The sequence below is a fragment of the Panthera pardus genome, unplaced genomic scaffold (assembly GCF_024362965.1).
Source record: "Panthera pardus isolate Hobbes unplaced genomic scaffold, ASM2436296v1 HiC_scaffold_13, whole genome shotgun sequence".
NCBI lineage: Eukaryota > Metazoa > Chordata > Mammalia > Carnivora > Felidae > Panthera > Panthera pardus.
Genome location: NW_026526688.1, coordinates 84,717,789 through 84,734,178, shown reverse-complemented (window position 1 = coordinate 84,734,178; position 16,390 = coordinate 84,717,789). Strand labels below are relative to the sequence as shown.

At 35.9% G+C, this 16,390-nt stretch overlaps 1 protein-coding gene across 1 annotated transcript in view; it reads left to right on the top strand.

Moving 5' to 3' along the window:
- Nucleotides 1-1,306: 1,306 nt before the first annotated feature.
- The window catches only part of IL15 (interleukin 15), a 152,954-nt gene continuing 137,870 nt past the window's right edge, over nt 1,307-16,390 (top strand). The window contains exon 1 of the mRNA XM_053901227.1: nt 1,307-1,434. The gene's annotated coding sequence lies outside the window, so the exon portion shown is untranslated. The remainder of the gene's footprint in view (nt 1,435-16,390) is intronic.

The window sequence follows — 16,390 nt, the reverse complement described above, 5'->3', positions numbered from 1 at the left end:
CACCACGATTCTCAGTTTATAAATTTGTGCTGTTATCTCCTCGCCCCTTCTCTTTGGATTTGTGAATTGATGGTCTTTTTTTTTTTTTTTTTTTTTTTTTTTAAATCCTTTTACTGTCTGAGGTGGGCAGAATAATGGCCTTCCAAAAACTTCTGTAACCTAATCCTTGGAATCTGTGGATAAATTGGATTATATAGCAAAGGGAATTAAATTTGCAATGCAGCTGAATTTAAGATAGGAAGGTTATCTTGGATTATCAGGGTGCCCCATGGTAATTACAAGGGTCCTTAAAAGTGGAAGAGGAAGCAAAAGAAAAGAATTAGAGGGAACTATGCAGGAATAGTAAGAGATGCAATGTTGCCAGCTTCGAAGATACAGTGGAGGTACAATGAGTCAGGGAATGTGGGTGTCCTCTAGACCATTTGCAGGTGGAGAGAGCAAGAAAATGGATTATCCTCTAGAGCCTTGGTAAAGGAATAAATTTGTGTTGTTTAAGCCATGAAATTAGTTGTTGTTTTTTGCAGCAGCAATGGAAAACTACTATGTTGTCATTACAGTTAGTTGAGGAAGGTATAGTGTTTCACCTTCCATATTTAACTAGAAATCTCTCCCTTTGTTTTTCACATGCTGAAACTGATTTATCACACGCTGAAATTGATTTATCACACTATAAATTTTCTCTTTGGCTTGCAGTTTCTTTCAGCTTATGTGTGCTATCATTTTTTTATTTCCTAGCCAGTTAACACTGAATCATAAGGTTGACCTTGTGTGCACCCATGAAAACTAACCTCTGGTTTCAGTTCTAATTGGTTGGTTTCTGTGCCATAGCAGTCACTAGATATTTTGAACATTACACCTGGAGATAAACCAAAACAAACTTTTTTGCTACTGTGGCATTTAACTTAATACTCTTTAGTCAAAGAATGTTTTACTTTTCTGTTCAGTCAACATCCCAGCCCCTTGCCCCCACCTCCCATACTATGTACTTTCCAAGCATTCAGATCTACAGTGTGGATTTCGGGGATATCTGTTTTCGAAGATTAGGGAATGTAACTAAATATTTTCTCACTGACTGTAAGCTTCCCTGTAAATAATAACAGAAATTTCCTAAGGTAGACATCTCTAAACTTGAAAACTTAGTATCTCTTTCAGCAACTTTATGGTAGGATTCTCCTTTATGAAATGATTTTAATGGGCTTCTATCCTGCACCTACACTGAAAATTTGATAGATTAGAATCAGCATGACTTTTTTAGCATGCCATACCTCTGATATTATGAATTTGTTTCAGAAATAGGTAATCTGGAGCCTACAGAAGAAATCAAACAATCAGATTCTTAGATTCTAAGCCCTTTTGAGTCCTGAGTGAACCAAGACTGTCATCTTCCCAGGGTACCTCCTGACCAAGAAAAACAAATACTTCAAAGACCAGATGGTAAGTGTCTAGTGCTCACATCTAATCCAAACTCTGGAGTTGCATCCTCACATTTGATTCCACCTTGAACCTTGGCTGAGCTCCAGCTAGACTTGGATTTTAATGAATCATTCTTGATTAGTCACAGCACAATACTCAAATTCTCTCTTCTGGCTTAGAAATCGTAGCTTGCAGATCCTCGATTATTATTTAATTCCTTAATGTTCTTCCTTGTTTTCTCTAAATGCCACATCATTTTATCACAATGCAAATTATTTTGGAACTCAAGGAACACAATTATCTGGCTGCTAAAGCAACTTTTGAAAAATGAACCACTCTTAGCATAAAATCTGTTAATCCGAATTCGGCTAATCCACCACAATGAATAAAATCCTATAAAGTCACATTTTAAATTTGTTTACTTTAAGAAAGAAGATTATATCTCAAAATTATAGCTGGAGTATTTAGATTTTATGGGCAATTCAGGGAGGCCCAGAGATTGCTGATAAGCATGTTAAAATTTCTGAGAATGTCCTTTAAAAAAAATTGTTTTGAAAGGGAGAGGCAGAGAGAGAGAGAGGGAAAGAGAGAATCCCAAGCAGGTTTAGTGCTGTCAGGGCAGAGCCAGACGCAGGGTCTGAACTCTGGAACCGTGAGATCATGACCTGAGCCAAAATCGAGAGTCTGATGCCTAACCAGCTGAGCCACCCACGCATTCCTAAAATTTCTGAAAAATTTCAAGAGCTGATTTCTTTAGAAAGTGTTAGATGAGTGTGTTAAATAGTGTCTGTTTTCTTTAACTCCTTTATTCCCTTAAAGAAATACTGATTAGGTAGGTAGGTTTGCAGCAGCAAATTCTTTTCTGCCCTGGCTATGACACATGCACAGGTGACCACTCTGTACTTCTCTTCTAGAACTTCATCTGGAACTTTTTAAAACACACATTTCTAAATATATTAAGTCTGAGTTTCATGGGGACCTGTGTTCTTATTTCTTTAAAAAAAAATAGCATCACTTGCATTTCCAATTCAAGTAGTTTGTTCAGCCTTTTTAAAATTTACTTTTGAATCAGTTTGGACTTGTATGATTTTAACTATATTCTGTTTTCTGAATGATGTTTCTCAATTGTATTCAGAAATGAGATGGGGGCGCCTGGGTGACTCAGTCACTTAAGCACGTCTGGCTTCAGCTCAGGTCATGATCTTGCAGTTCATGAGTTCAAGCCCCATGTAGGGCTCTGTACTGACAGCTCAGAGCCTGGACCCTGCTTAGGATTCTGTGTCTCCCTCACTCTCTGCACCCCCCACCCCCGTGCTTGAGTGCTTATGAGTGCATTGTTGAAGGGGAAATTGATAACTTTTTACTTTACCAAGCAGAAGTTGTGTATTTAATGATTCAGTGCTAGGACTTAAAGATGATATTCTGGGCCTGCATCCTGGGAAAAGCTGTGTGAATTTAGGGAAGTAACTTGGCTTTTCTAGGCCTCAGTTTCCCCTTCTGTGAAAAGAGGGATGTCTTATTTCACTTTTCACAGAAGTTAGCTTTGAGACAGGGATTTAAGTGTAAATACTGCATTTGAAATGTAGAGAAAAAATAGTAAGAGTCAGTAAAAGTGCATTAGGGAGGAGAAGGTAGTCAGCAAAAATTGTGTTTGGAAGCAGTTAACACGTGACCCTTAGAGCTGAATCCCACCGGGGAAACTGTGGGAGTCAGTGCAGTTACCCCACGGGAATGGGGATGGAGGGAAGTGGAGGAGAAATGCCAGCTCTTGTCAGTCTCTGGAGGAAGGCTGCTCCAAGGGAGTTAATTCTCTGCTAGCCTACTTGCCTACCACACAAGCTAGTATCACAGAAAGCCCTTGGGTAAAGGTTGAGGAAATGCAGTTACTGGAGGTTGGAGGCTGGGCAGTGTGCAATGAAGCAGTAAAGGGAAGAGAATGTGGATGGGACAGCAAGAGCCCTTATTTCATAGGGCTTCTGGGAAAACTGAATGAAGCAATACATATTAAACACTTAAACCATGGTGAATACTGCAGGTTTCTGCCTCTCAACCTTGGAGTGCTTACAAGGCTTTATACACTCATTTTCTTAAATATCTAGTGGCTGCTTTCTTACAATCATTAACCCTAACTTTAAATTTTTTGGTAACAATGCAATGAATGAATGTTTATTTAAAATATAATCTTTAAGAGTTAAACAACAAAACTATTTCCATAATTATGATTCCTGGTGGTATATTAAAGTGACAATGTAGTAAGGAAAATCACTACTTTGTTCCTCTTTTGTATGCTTTGCAAGACCTGGCTGTTTAAGAAAATTAAAAGTAAAAAATGCTGTGTTCTTGCTGCTGTCATACAGCAAAGTCAATATAGCAGCAAAAGAATAAGCTGTGTTCCATTCTGTCTCATATATCAACAGAATTGCCCCCTGAGTTCAGACACGCTGTTATTCAAGATAGTTGATGATATATTGGCCTACAGAATATAGCTAGATTCCCAGGTTGCAGTTCAGTTTATGGTAAATTGTAGTTTGATTTGTATGGAGAGATAAAATGATAGGAAAGGTATTGATAAAAAAAATACATAACAGCAAGACACAGTTTTAACTGTCCATCTTGGGCTATTAAGAGTTTCAGAAAACATTATTTGATCTGTTATTTCATGACAAAGCTTATAAAGGATAGAGTGACAGTCTTTCTTTCAGTTCATTGATAAGATATATAACTACCTGAAGGCCACGCTGCTAAGAAGATAGTGTGGGTTTTATGGCATGGCTGTCTCCATTGGTGGCATTATTATATGCCCAAAATATGGAGGAAATTTACCTGATTCATGTAAAAGTTAAATGAGGATTTTGACAGACCTTTAAGTTAAGAAAGCTGCTATGATCATCATATGTTCTCTGGGTCTATGCAGTGATAATGACTTTGAAAGCTCTCAGATCTGTTTTACCTTGCCCTAGGGGCAAGGTTTCCTAATGCACATTGGTAGGGATGAAATTAAATTTCTGTAGTCCTGGTGAGGATTTTCACTCTTTCTGTTCTAGTCACCCTTACCTCCTAAACCTTTTCAAAGGAAGATTGGTGATAGTATTTGCTTTCTGTTTGGCATCAGTGAATATTGGTCCATGTTGTCAGGAACAAAGAAGAAAAGAATATAGGGAATTAGGTCCTTTGGTTCCAGTGATTCTTTCTGGGAAATCAAGTAAAGGCACCGAAGTGGAACTATGCAGGTGTCTGCACCCCAGCCGTAGCCAAATCCACGTAATGTTCTGGAAACAATTTCAGCATGAAGGCAGATACCTATTGGTATGAAGTGTGGTTTAGGATTCTTGGGAGATCTTTGTAAACCTGATAGATGTTACATTAAGTCACATGAATCCTGAATTCATGGGATTAAGGTGTTTTAAGAAAGGCCAGGAAAGGATTTGGAGAATTACCTTCTATGTTCCTGAGATGAGCACAGGGAAAGAAAAAGTATCTTATTAACAAAGGCAACATGTATGAATCTGATGATAACATAAAGAAGACATATATATTAATGATTATATGTCATTAAGCAAATGTTCTGAAGAGGATGTTGTTTTTCCATTTAAAACAGACATAAATGTAGAACATAAATATGCAGCTTATTTTTACGAAAATAACTACCCATTAAGATCAGATTTCAACATCCCAAGACAAATCTCTCAAGTACTTAATTAACTTAGGCTCCTGGTAATGCAGTATGTGTCCTTGTCCTCACCCACATTGATTCTACAGCCTCTGCTTCCTTCTTATCTTGCTGACTTATGTCATGAATACCTGAAATGCTTCTCCAACATATGATGGGTTAGAGGCCATGTGTATAGAGGTTATCGGCAAACACAGCTGTGCTCTTTAATCTGTAGATTTTTAAACAGGAGAGTAATACAGTCAAATTTGTTTCACAGCTATTTTGTGACCATGCAGATTGTGGATGGTGGCTGAGCGTGAAAGGGTGTTAGAAGGGACTTCTGGAGTCCAGGGCAGGGGGAGATTATCAGCTTGAATTTAGGTAATATAGGTGAAAATAGAGACAAGTAGACATATTTGAATGTTACTTTTGTGCTATCAATAATATTGCTTATGTTTCTCTAGTGTGAGCAGGAAATCATACATAATAGATGATGAAATTTTCTTTTGTAGACTCTTTAGAGGAAAAAATAATAGGACACCATATTCATATTCTAGATCTTCATGAATCATGCTGGGGGTTCAGTAGCATATTCATAAGATCACAAGTTATAGAACACTGTACAAATTCATGGTTATCATTGTTATCCTTGTGAATACTTTTTGCTAAGAATAATTAACATAACTTGCTGCTTTATGATTGACAAAGCTACAAAGTGCTTTAGTATTATCTATTTAATGTTATCTCATCTGCCATCCCCTTTGTATCCGCGTATACATGTTGGCTTCTTTCCCACATGGTGGGATTATTCACGCTGTTGCCTTTGCTCAGAATACCTTACCTGTATTTTTTCCCTGATGGCTGTATTTATCCTTCACATCTTGGCTTCAATGTCACTTTCTCATGGACGCTTTCCACTCTCCCACTCTTAATTCTGTCCTGTACGCCTACCATAATACACAGAGAAACACTTTTCCTTCAAAACACTTAAACCACTATTTGTAATTATGTATTTACATGTGGAATGCTGTTGCTAATGGCTTCCTTCTCCACTCCATAAGGTCCATGAGGAGGATGTTTTGTTCTTCACAGTATCACCATTGTAGTCCTACTACAATGCCTAGCTCACAGTAAAAGGTGAATAAATACTTTTTGTAAAGAATAAAGGAAAATAATAATTTTCACAATTCCCCTTTCCATGTGGAGGATATACTGAACTTTTTTCATTGTGTTTGACTTTAGTTACTTTCAAGGTTTTGTTAGCATCATTGCTGTTAACACCATATTGTATTGTAATTTTTCTGGGGCCACTAGAGCGTGAATCCTTCGAGGGAGTTTATTCCTGTCACATTATTTTTGTATGACCAGGTTCAAGGCACAGAATAGAGTAGGCACACAATTTGCTGAATGAAGGAGTCATTGTGAGCCATATGGAGATTTTTTCCAATAACTCAGGTGAGAGGTTATGAAGACTAGAATTAGGGTAGTAAGTTTTATGAACTGAGATAAAATAGAAATAGATTTTATAGAAGTAGAAGCAGTAGGACTAGATGACTTATACTAATTATACACAGCAAATGAAAGAATTAAAGAAGACATTTCAAATGCAGGGACCGAAGTTCTGGGAAGAAGATAATACACTTTATTAGGTTGAACCATGTGAAATTGCTGTTTTTATAAGGCAAAAGCTGTCAGTATTGTCAGTTTCACAGGGTTCAACAGATGCATTTGTCCTTTATGATGTTGAGTTTGAAATGTTGGTGGTTTCTTCAACATTCATTCCACACTCATGTGAAAAATTTTCCAGATTTGGGCATACTTAGAGTTTGGGCTAGATTGATCAGTTTGGTAATCATTTGAAACATGGTTTTGCTAGTGTAGGGAGAAAAAAGAGAAATCAAGAGAAAAAACTCAAAGAACATATTTATTGGTGGACACAAGTCATTTCTACATTTGTTCTGACTATCAGCAATGTATTAACTTTGCATGTGTGTTTGAACAAACTTTGAATTTTTTGCACATATCCTTTATTTATTTGTCATAACTTCCTGGAGAAGCATTCTTGGATTAAACAAAGAAGGAATTTAACATGTTTAAACACACTGACAGATTTCCCTTCAGAAAAGTCATCCTAATTTTCAGTCCTAAAGACAGGCTTTCTACCCAGGAAATAACGTAGACTAATAGAAAATATGTAAGCTATAGAAAGAACATAAAGTGATATTTCATTTTCCCTAAAAAAGTATTCTTTAAAATGGTTGTTCCCAAACTTTTAGATCTCAAGAACTCCTTACACTGCTAATAATTATTAAAAATTCCAAAGAACACTATTATATTAAAATCCATCGTCTCTCTTGCATTTTCATGTAGTCATTTACTTTTACATTGCAAGTGTGTACATTTGGAAAATATCAGTGCCCTGAGTTATGAAGATCTTATAAAGGATATATCCCATCATATAACATCAAATAATCTTATTGATATCACTGCAGATCTCATCAGAAAGTCCATAAGTATTGTGATGCTGTCAAGTTCAGGATACAAATTTCCCAAAATTTTAATTTTCACTTGAAAACTCCAATTGCATCATTGGTAGCAAATAGTTGTTTTCTTTGAAGGGTAAAAAATGTCTGCCAAATACCTAAATATGGATAACCATATTTTGTCCATCATTGTTTCAAGTAAAATTGTGTCCCATTAAAAAAGCAGAAAGAAGGAACACAACAAAGATGTCCACTCTCACCATTGTTATTCAACATAGTGTTGGAAGTCCTAGCCTCAGCAATCAGACAACACAAAGAAGTGAAAGGCACCCAGATTGGCAAGGAGGAGGTGAAAATTTCACTCTTTGCAGATGACTTGATACTCTATGTGGAAAAACCAAATACTCTACCAAAAAACTGCTAGAATTGATATGTGAACTCGGCAAAGTCATAGGATATAAAATCAATGTACAGAAATCAGTTGCATTTCTATAAGCCAATAATGAAGCAACAAAAATAGAAATCAAGGAATCGATCCCATTTACAATTGTACCAACAACCATAAAATACCTAGGAATAAAGCTAATCAAAGAGGTGAAAAATCTATACACTGAAAACTATAGAAAGCTTATGAAAGAAATCAAAGAAGACACAAAAAAAGTGGAAAAACATTCCATGCTCATGAATTGGAAGAACAAATATTGTTAAAATGTTGATACTGCCCAAAGCAATCTACATATTCAGTGCAATCCCTATCAAAATAACACCAGCATTCTTCACAGAGCTAGAACACACAATCCTAAAATTTGTATGTAACCAAAAACCCCCAAATAGCCAAAGTAATCCTGGAAAAGGAAAACAAAGCTGGAGGTATTGCAGCCTGCACTTCAAGCTGTATTACAAAGCTATAATCATCCAGAGAGTATGGTACTGGCACAAAAACAGACACATAGATTAATGTAACGGAATAAAGAACACAGATATGGACTTACAAACATATGGCCAACTAATCTTTGACAAAGCAGGAAAGAATATCCAATGGAAAAAAGTCAGTCTCTTCAGCAAATGGTTGGGGAAACTCGACAGCAACATGCAGAAAAATGAACCTGGACCACTTTCTTACACCATACACAAAAATAAACTCAAAATGGATGAAAGACCTGAACATTAGACAGGAAACCATCAAAATCTTAGAGGAGAAAACAGGCAATGACCTCTTTGACCTTGGCCTCAGTAACCTCTTACTTGACATGTCTCTGGAGGCAAGGGACACAAAAGTAGAAATGGACTATTGAGACCTCACCTAGAGAAAAAGCTTCTGCACAGCAAAGGAAACAATTAGCCAAACTAAAAGGCAACTGACAAAATGGAAGAAGATATTTGTAAATGACATACCAGATAAAGAGTTAGTATCCAAAATCTACAAAGAACTTATCAAACTCAACACCCCAAAACAAATAACCCAGTGAAGAAGTAAGCAAAAGACATGAATAGACACTTTTGCAAAGAAGACATCCAGATGGCTAACAGACACATGAAAAAATGCTCCACATCACTCATCATCAGGGAAATACAAATCAAAACCACAATAAGACACCACCTCACAGCTGTGATAATGGCTAAAATTAACAACTCAGGCAACAACAGATGCTGGAGAGGATGTGGAGAAAGGGGAACCCTTTTGCACTGCTAGTGGGAATGTGAGCTGGTGCAGCCACTCTGGGAAACAGTATGGAGGTTCCTCAAAAAATTAAAAATAGAACTACCCTATGACCCAGCAATTGCACTACTAGATATTTATCCAAAGGATACAGTAGTGCTGATTTGAATGGGCACATATACCCCAGTGTTTATAGCAGCTCTATTGGCAATAGTCCAAGTATGGAAAGAGCCCAAATGTCTATTGACTGATGAATGGATAAAAAAGATGTAGTATATATATACAATGGAATACTACTCAGCAATGAAAAAGAATGAAATCTTGCCATTTCCAACAATGTGGATGGAACTAGAGTGTATGATGCTAAATGAAATAAGTCAGTCAGGGAAAGGCAAATATCATATGATTTCACTCGTATGTGGAATTTAAGATACAAAACAGATGAACATAAGGGAAGGGAAGCAAAACTAAATAAAAACAGACAGGGAGAGAAACCATAAGAGACTCTTAAATACAGAGAACAAACTGAGGGTAGCTGCGGGGGGGGGTGGGGGGTGTTGGGTAGGGGGACGGGCTAAATGGGTGAGGGCCATTAAGGAAGACATTTGTTGGGATGAGCACTGGTCATTATATATAAGTGATGAATCTCTAAATTCTATTTTTTTAAATCATTAAAATAATAACAATAAAATAGAAAAGAAATAAATGAGAATAATTAAGAAAAGCAGAAAGGTCATAAAACATCTAAAAAAAAAGAAAAATACTGATACTATTAGACTTGACAAAGATATGAAGAAATGTGCACATTCTCAAATTAATAAAGCAAATAAAAATTGGCACCACCATTTACATATCCTCAAATTAATTTTGCAAATATAAATTAGAATAAGAAAAATTTGGCAATAGCTTCCATTTCTGGGGACTTATCTGAAGGAAAAAACTGGATGACTGTTTAAAGATGTGGTGTATGTGTGTGTGTGTGTGTGTGTGTGTGTGTGTGTACTCACTAAAATAGTAGTTATAATAGTAAAAAATTGATAACAATAATACATATGGATTTAGTTATAGGAATTCTGGTGTATTCACACTATGGCATTCTATGCAGCCATCAAAGATAATGATATAAATGTTTCCCATTGTCAGGAATGGTCTAAGATACATTAGATAATTAAAAATCATCAACATGCTACCAAAAGGACATAAGTAGTATGACTATTTAAAAATAATATGTATGTATAAACGCATATGCAACAGATATACAACACATGTTAACAGAGTGTCTTAACATGTAGTGGAATTGTAGGTGATTTTGAATGCAGTTTAATTTAAGGCAATGTCTCTCAATGACATTTGTGTGGTGAGGAGACAGTAGTTGTTTTTTTTTTCCTCGGGACATTTGTCAATACTGGGGACACTCTTGGTTGTCACAGTAGAGAAAGTGCTACTGGCATCAAGTTGGGGAAGACAGGGATGCTGCTAAACATTGTACAATTATTCAGGCCAAAATGTCAGTAGTGCCAAGGTTTTAAGGTCATTCAAGCTAATTTGATTTCATGAATATATATTGAGCTACTAACATGTGGAAGGCACTGGCTTTACAGGCAGTAAGCAAAACAGATATGGTTGCTTTCTATAAGGAATAATGATATTTGTAATACCTGGATCTTATATAATGAATCTTTTATAAATTCATAAAAATCATAAAGTTATGTTAATTAAAGAGAAATCATAAAGTTATATTAATTGAAGAGACTAAAAATAGTCTCTTTCTTTGATGTTTTAATCTCAATTATAGGCATTTTTTAAGGAAATAATAAGAAATTTGCACAACAATTTATGTACGATATTGTTCAATGGATTATTATTTACCGTAGTGGTAATTTGGAAACAAATGTTGAAGAGGAAGGTAAAATAAAATATGAACATTCAGTTGATGGACTACTAAATTTACATGTTTAAAAGATACTAATATGACAGATGTTCATTGTATAAAGTTAAATGAAAAAAGCAAAGCACAAATCTCTAAGTACTACATGATCCCAATTTTTCAAAACACACATGGGGGACAGACTAGCAGGAAATATGCCAAAGTGAGTTATGAGTGGCACTCTCTATGGTGTTGTATTAGGAGTAATTTTAATTTTTTTCTTTGTAAGTTTAAGTAGTTTCTAAATCATCCCAATGAACATATATTATTTTTATAATTAGGAAAAAAAAGCCATATCATATTGATTACTCCATTAGTATAGACAAAATGCCCTCCATTAGTATAGACGGAAAAGGAGAAATGATTTTTCTACCCTTGAGGAGCTTCTACATAAAAGTTAGAGAGATGAGTCAGATACATGTGGAGAGTTTATAATTAATAATAATAAATACAACAGTAAAGACAGAGAAGACGAATGAAATGGACTTATTTTGCATACCCGCTAATCTGGCACTGCACTAGGCACCCTCCCCATTATCACAGCTCAGGTGACATTAGTCCTGTGAGCCTGGGCTTATCCTCCCTTTCTTAGTGATGAAACTGAAGCTCATTGAAATTAAGTATCTTGCCTCAGGTCACCCCCAGGTAGGAAGTAGGAGTGTGAGAATTCAACCCCAGGCCTGACTCATTTGTATAAGAAATGATCCTTTCCACCTTCTGTGTCTTTCCGTTACTGAAGCGCAGAAGGGATGACCATCTTTATTAACAGAAGTGTTTCAAAGGAAGCTGTGAAAATTCTTACATTTTTCTCAAGTGATTTGGGAGTCGTCGCCAACCAGAAAAGCTGAAAAGTATTTTTTAATTCCTTCAAGGACTGTGAATGTCTTATATGCTTAATGCGTATGAGTGCAGAATTTTTATGTTTCTGATACTTGATTGCTTTAAAGACATAACATGAAGCTCTGCACAGTCAGCAGTTGCTTCTGCAAAAGGGGAGTTCTGAAACACCAAAGGTGAAGCGCTGGTGTGTGATTAATGCCTGCAGGCCGTATTACTTTTCAGGCCGTTCTTCTTATCTACAAGTGATATAACTTGGCAGAAAGTCAGAAAATGAGTGTTTTAATCAATCCTGCTTTCATCTGTGACAGATCTCTGCCTGAAAAGGAGTGGGCAGTCCCGTGTCCTTCCTATTCTTTGTCTATATTACTGGGCTTTGGACTCCATTTTCTCTGACACAGGAGAAGAATTTATTCAAAATAATGGTTCTCATTTAGATAAGAGAGTTAGATCTATCACTGTGTCCAGACAGCACAACCACAGCTAATTCCCTCCCTCTCTATTAAACAAATAAAACATCACCCTGTGTCTGCCATTGAAAAATGTCTGCCAGTAGTTCAAGATTTATTAGTTTGTTCAAGCCCCCCATTACAAGAAATCTAGAATTTCTTTTGTTGTTGAACTCAGAACTTTAACCGCGCAAAAGGGTTTGAGAGTAGAGAGGAGACAAAAAATATGGGGTGTGTTTTATTTAGGAAAAAAAGCATTGGGGTGCCTGGGTGGCTCAGTTGGTTAAGCGTCCAACTTCATTCAGCTCAGGTCATCATCTCACAGCTCGGCTCATGAGTTTAAGCCCTGCATCAGGCTCTGTGCTGACAGCTCAGAGCCTGGAGCCTGCTTGGGATTCTGCATCTCCCTCTCTCTCTCTCTGTCCCTCTCCCACTCATGCTCTGTCTCTCAAAAATGAATAAATGTTAAAAGAAAGAAAAAGAAGGAAGGATGGAAGGAAGGAAGGAAGGAAGGAAGAAAGGAAAGAAAAGAAAAAAGGCATTAAAGTATTTCGTTTCACTTTTACTTTTATACATTAACATGCAAGTTTATGATGATTAGTCTTCTTATTTTAAGGACTATTTTCTTTATTTCTCCCTTAATGTAATGTTAAATGACTTGGGAAATAGAGAATTTTTTCACTATCAGAAAAGCTGGAATCTCATTTGGAATTTTGCCAGTCTATCTAGTGTCCTGAAATAGAACATTATATTTGTTTTCTTCTTTTCAAAGTTATTAATTCTGACCATTATTTGAGTGTCTACCTTATGCTCTGGAAAATAGTATTACTTCCCTCACTTTATAAATGAAGATGCAGAGGTTCAAAGAGTTTAAATGAATTAGTCTTGGTCATATGGTGGTAGTTATCGGATTTGGAATTCTGACCTAGTCTTTCTAAGTGCAAATTCCATGTTTTTTCCCATATACCATGTTCACTTTTATGTCAAATATAATTGTTGAAGCACATGAAAATATGTTCGACATCAATGTCATTATGGAAATATGAATGAAAACTATTTTGAAGGATGAAGTATGAAGTGAGACACCACTTCATACCCATTAGGTTGGCTATCATGAAAACAAAAAACAAACAGGAAAACAAAACCAAAAAAAAACCCCAGAAAATAACGTTTGGTAAAGCTGTCAAAAAGTTCAGACTCTCGTGCATTGCTGGTGGAATGTAAAATGGTGCAGCCACTGTGGAAAACAATATTGTGGCTCCTCAAAAAGTTAAACACAGAATTGCCATATGATCCAGCAATTCCACTTCTAGGTATATTCCCCCCAGAAATTGAAAGTGGGAACTCAAACAAATACTTGTACACAGATGTTCATAGCTGCATGATTCACACTAGCCAAAAGGTGGAAACAACTGAAATGTCCACCAACAGATAAATGGATAAACAAAATGTGCTGTATACATATGATGGAAGATTATCCTGCCTTAGAAGTTAATGAAATTCTGATACATGCTACAACCTGGATGAACATTGGAGATACTATAATAAGCAAAATAAGTCAGTCACAGAATAACAAATCTTGTATATTCCACTCGTATGAAGCACCTAGAAAAGGTAAAATTCATAGAGACAGGAAGTATAATTGAGATTACCAGGAGGTGGGGGCAGGGAAAAGAGAGAATAATTTTTTAAGGGGTACAGAGTTTCTCTTTGGGCTAAAGAACAAGTTCTAGATATGGTGATGGTTGCGCAATATTGTAAATGTACTTAATGCCACTGACTTGCACACTTAAAATAGTTGAAATGGTAAGTGTTATACTATGTGTATTTTGTAACAATAAAAAATATAATCATTGAAAAATGATAAAATTAGGGTTTACAAAGCCATTTCTCTATGATAGACATTAAGCTTCAGGGGTGCCTGGGTGGCTCAGTCTGTTGAGCATCTGACTTTTTTTTTTAATGTTTATTTATTTTATGGGGGGCGGGGAGGAGCAGAGAGGGAGGGAGAGAGAGAATCGTAAGCAGGCTCCACGCTGTGGCTGTAAGGCTCGGACCGACAAACCAAGAATCGGACACTTGATTGAGCCACCCAGGAGCCCCAGAGCCTCTAACTCTTGGTTTCAGCTCAGGTCATGATCTCAGAGTTCGTGGGTTGGAGCCCCACATCAGGGTCTACGCTAACAGAATGGAGCCTGCTTGGGATACTCTCTCTCCCTCTCTCTTTGCCCATCTTGTGCTCTCTCTCTCTCTCAAAAATAAAAAAAAACATGTTTAAGAAAGAAGAAACTGAGCTTCAGTATTTGCATAACAATAAAGTTGTATTTCAAATATCAAACCAAGTTGTAAGGGATACTAAGGATTCTCTGGGATAAGAAGAAAATGTTTGCACAGAGAAAAACATTGATGTAGTAACATCTCTAGTGGCACACATCTCCCAAATTTGAAAGATTTTAAAATTCAAAACAGTGGTAATTAGTTTAGTTGAAGGAAGTTGTATAAAACTTCATTGAGAATACAGATTTTAATCTATGCAAATTAGGTGAAGGAATTGGATATCAGTATGGATTTAAAGCCCTTGATCACCTAGTGAGTCTAACGAAGGACTAAGCATGTCAGTTTGAGATTCAGATGATCACTCTGTTGTGTGTCTTTCTGGGCCCTGACCCTCAGGTAATCATATCATTATCATGAATCATCAACCTCACTCTTCTGAAATAGTGAATGGGTTTCACTTGATTATGTAGTTTATCAAAACAAGAAAGTTTTAATTTAAATACAGTTATGATAAAATATATTAACCATTTTTACTTTGAGTTTAAGGTCTGGAATAAACTTTTAAATTATTGGGGCAGTTTTTCATATTTGGTAGCTAAAGAATTGGTAATGTTTAAAGGAATTTGGTAAGTGAAAAAATCTTAGTATAAATTAAAACATGTCATGGATTTTGGAATTGTGTTTTTAAGCTAAAACTATACTTGAGAATTTGAGTAAATTTGTAAAAATATAAGAACTGGCAATGCACTCTATTTAAAATCATACTTTATTATATTTACAAGGCTGTTTGCAATGTACAGACAGGTTTTTCTTGTGAAGGGTTTCATTTTGAGTTGTCAGGAAGTTTTTTTAAGTGTTTTAAAAATAAAATATATTAAACTTTTAAGTATAGTCTAAAATATTTTAGAAAATGTAATTTACTAAATTTGTCAATAGGATTAATTATTTAAAGTAATTTAGTCTATTCAACTTGAATTAATTGGATATTCATCAAGGAAAAGTGGAAAATAATTGCTCTTTGCTTATTAGTTTTATAAATAGTAGAACAAGATTTGTTAGTTAAAAGCCTAAGAGAACCAGTTTCCTTTATAATTACAACTTTAATAAAAGTTACATTAATTTAAAAACTAAGTAATTGGGCATAGTTTTGCCATGAGCAAAGATCTCTTTAAGACATTTAAGAATTCACAGTGATGATCTCAACTTCCAAATGATTCTCATCTCCAATGGATACACTTTTGGTTTGGGATCAAGTAAATTGTTAATAATAAAATTATTAAAGCGTAGAAATCATTTACATTAGAGAATGGAGTAGATTTTAGGTTATCCCTACAATAATATCAACCTTTTCCTTGCTTTACTATATGTTGTCTTCAGCGGGAATTATTTCTGAATTGTAATTCACTGGGATGTGTGACGATTATCCATGAGGATCTCCCACCCAGGAGCATCTCCAAGGGCTGTGGAATGACTAGGAGAGCTAGAAGATTAAGGAATTATAGAGCAAAACAAAGAGTTCACTAGAATATAGCATTCTCTTTGGGTTCTAGTACAAAATGCCATTTTTTGACATCCATACTTGCCAGAATATTGCTGTTTCTGTCTCTGCCCATGAAGGTTCTGGGCAGTAAGACCTGACATATGAGATTTTAAGGTATGAAAAATTTTGATAAAACTTTTGATGATTCTAGT